The following is a 4,062-nucleotide window of genomic DNA, read 5'->3' as shown; positions in this document are numbered from 1 at the left end:
ATAAAATTGTAATTGACAGTTATATTTGAACAGTTATTGAATACTGGAACTGGTATAGCTTTCTGGTTAATACTAGCAGCATTAACTGAGTTTGACTGTTTTGGTATACCTCTTGGAACTTCCAGGGATTTCAATAAATCATCCATACCATCATCCATAGCCATTTCAGGAATGATATCATTCATGAGGTTTTGAGTTTGGGAGTCAGACAATGGCTGTTAATTGAAAGAGCCAAATGAGGTAGTTGATATCGCCTCAGTTTCGACGGTCACACTAGTTTGTGAAAGACACAAAAAAATCAATATTTGAAGACAAAGCGGCTGGTTTTGAAACTTTTGATGTTTTGCATAGTGTTTTTTTCACTTAATGTGTCTGACATCAATTTTTTTTTCACATGTTTTACCACTATATGTTTTTAAAGATGCCTCTGATTTATGACCAGTGTGTCTACTGGGAATTTGTGCCTCATCCAAAATGTGGACAGTTGTAGCCCTGCATGAATGGTTAGTATACTCTTTTGACAGATTGGCTGCCTTGCTTATCTCGTTCATATAAATGCCCAGTTTGTTGTGTCCAAGGGGAATATTGTCATAATGTATCCCATCTTTAGCTGTTAACTTTGGCTGTTGAAAAAGTTTATTACATTTTGGATTCAGACGGCGTATATATTTTATAACGACCTTACTGGACATCGGTCACTACCTGAAAAGAATATATTGAGAAACAAATATGAGATATGCATATGTTGGCTGATCTATGGTCGGGTGGTTGTCGCTTTGACATATTCACCATTTCCTTTCTCAATTTTATATGATATATTGAAACAGAAAAATTAGTAAGAAAAGACATATATATATATAGGACTTGAGAGAAAAGACAAGATTGTACATTTTTTTTTCAAAAATTGTTATTGTTTTTATCTTTTTTTCCATATTAATTATCTTCAGATTCTCGTGTGCAAATATCTTTAAAAATGTCTTTTTTTTTAATATAGTTTTTTTTTTCATAATTGTATACATTTGTAAATATAGGAGAAATGGTGAGTAGTGAACCTGCACTTACAATATAATTTGTTTTATTCAATTGGAGGGATAAACAAAACTTCCCATCCCAACTAAGACGAGAAGGGTCACCCAAATTAGTCCCCCCTTGATTTATTGACAGCCTTTATCTTAAAGACTAGAATAGTTTCCTGATATATACAAATCTTAAAAAAACTTTTGGAGGTCATCAGATAATGCCCGCCTTATAATCTTATTAATTTTGACATTAATATTTATTTTACCTTTGATTTCATACATCCTACCATCGGATGACTTTTCACTATCTGTCTGATGATTTTTGGTTAGTTCATCATGGGTTTTATAAACATAAAGTGTACCCTCTGAATCTGACTGTACTGCAAAGTCCTGTCTTGTTAAGGTTGCCAGGTTCTCCCTGCCTCTACGTCCAAAATGAATCATTATGTCCACAAATACCTGAAATTAAAGAATATTGTATGTACTTCAATATTAATAAAATACATGGGATACAAAATTTAATTGATATTTTCAAATTGTTATATAAAACATTCACAAGAAAATTACCGGTTACAGGTCCATTTGATTAATTCTAAATTTTAACGGTCCATTGAATTAATTTCAAATGTAAAATTCACCTGTTCATACTTTTGTAACAAATATTTTACAAATTTTAAATGAAAAGGTAACTTTTTAAATACTTGCGAGAAATAGTGCACTGTACGAGGAATATTTATACAGTACAACTACAAGAGAGACAAGTCGTGTCAATTAATGACCTTAGGATATGTACATTGGAGGATCAGGATCAGGGAGATATCTCTTTTTCATTATGTTATAGTTACCTTGTACTGGAGCATTTTTGGACTTTCCAAATCTTGACAGAAAAACATGTACATTGTCATACATTGAAATGCTTTTTTGGACTTCTTGAAATTGTCACCTTTGAGAATATCAGCATCAGCAATTGCTGGATAGTGCTCCACAGCTGCCAGACCAAGTCTGTTTAGCTCCTTTGTCATACATTGAAATGCTTTTTTGGACTTTTTGAAATTGTCACCTTTGAGAATGTCAACATCCCTTGTTTTAGATAAGTGCCGTTGCAAGCCTTGGCGATAAGACTGCATGTCGTCTTCTTATACATCTCCCCATTTTTGTTGCGAATTTCCATGTAAAATTGGATAATACGTCGTCCAACTGTGCATCATCGTAAGACTCAAAGTCGAGGGGAAGGCTTTTCTCTGTTAGATATTCCCGGAAACCATTAATAGCTGTGTTTGTTTGCCTTTTAGGGTTTTTTGAATCAACGTTTTCCAACAGATTTTCCCTGTCTTCATCCTCGAGAGATGCGAATCTTCGTTTCGTGGCCATTTATCGTTAACGTCTGCTTGTTCAAGTTGTTGTGATTGTACCGGAAGTTATACAGAAAAGCATTTGATTGGATGTTGAGAATACGTCATTAAGTATATTGGTTTTCAGATTTCTATAATTAGATTTTTAAAAATAACCGTGCAATATGCTTTTTGCCGGTCAATATGCATTTGCTATCCGCCGTTTTTCTATCTACCTTCGAAAATATAGTTTAATATGTGACTGTTCCTAAACGAATCAAATTAGTTAAAATATACGAATTAATAATATTAGCAAACATTAAAGACAAAGAATAATAGTTTCTGTATATATAAACAGTCATTATTAGCCATTCGGTACAGATACATGTGCATTGCTTGTATCGATATTATTGTTAGTTAACATATATAACTTTATATTACGGATTACAAATGTGTCGAGGTTTGTGATTGGATAACAACACAGAGATGTCAGTATATATTCAGGAAACTGCCGGGGTATATACGACGTTTTTATCCCCAATTGGGACCTCAAAAACGTCATCAAAAACTGGTTACTATATGACGTAGTCAAAAGCAATCAGACTGTCAGAGGCTCACAGAGGCGAAAATGATGACGTGCTTCAGTCAATAATACATTTTTGATACAAAATCTCGCAATTTACACTTTTAATACTTAAATTTAATGATAAAAGTTTTATTATAAATTATTACATACACGGTAAAATTATGTTCACAGCAAAATCCTACACGTATGCCGAACATATCAGGATGGGTTTTCAATATATATGTGTTTGTCAACAAATACCTGCACTGGAAAATAGCATTGATTCAGGGGTAATCCGTAATATATGTGTAATTCAGGTCTCAGACAGGGTATATACTGTCTGAGACCTGAACTTCAGCTCAGGGGATATAAACTCTAAGCCGGGAATGTCACAGTATATACCCTGTCTGAGACCTGAATAAAATATAACATTACTGTTTGCATGTAGTTTTGCAGCAACGTATACATTCCTTGCTATTTTGTGTATATGTTACAGTAAATAGGTGAAATTCGGAATTACATGTATTTACCAAAATTCAGAATTACATGTAATTCCTAATGCATTTAGTAAATACAAGTAATTCCTGAAACTGCCCAGTTATTACCAGTAATTCCTAATGTTTAAATGATTTTTTACAGCTATTTACTAACTGTTAAAACAATGTAGTTATATGGTCAGCTGGTCCAAAGTTAAGGTTAGTCTGAATAGAAGGTCAGTGAGTACTATTAAAAGTGATCATCCTATAATATATATTGATGTTAAACCAAAAACATATATATATTGACTGTTCCAAGGTTTAACATATTTGTTGAAAAATGCTAATGAGAAAGAAAAAAATATGTACAAAGGATTTTTTTCATGACACTTCTGTTTAGCCCCTAAAACACTAAATAAACATATCAATGTGTTATAATCCTTTAGGGAAAGACAATTTCATTTAAAGTGGGGTGTATGTTTTCTTGTCAGATTCTAATATAACTTATATCATTGTTTTATATTGGCATTGTCAGTTTTCCTATTGATGTTCGGTTGTTTTCTGCGTGATTTAAAGTGATGTTAAACCAAAAATCAAAACTAACTTCAAAACAAATTTATAATCTACTGTATGGGTACTTCCCATCTTAATGTATGTAGTAGCTTGTAACT

General features: G+C 32.6%; 1 pseudogene; it reads right to left on the bottom strand.

The window, feature by feature from the left end:
* Positions 1-589: 589 nt before the first annotated feature.
* On the bottom strand, positions 590-2,498 carry LOC134727015 (uncharacterized; annotated as a pseudogene).
* Between the last annotated feature and the right edge of the window lie 1,564 nt (positions 2,499-4,062).

This window comes from Mytilus trossulus, chromosome 7, assembly GCF_036588685.1.
Source record: "Mytilus trossulus isolate FHL-02 chromosome 7, PNRI_Mtr1.1.1.hap1, whole genome shotgun sequence".
Taxonomy (NCBI): Eukaryota; Metazoa; Mollusca; class Bivalvia; order Mytilida; family Mytilidae; genus Mytilus; species Mytilus trossulus.
Note: the sequence above shows the minus strand (reverse complement) of the source record. Positions and strands in the feature narration are given on the sequence as shown.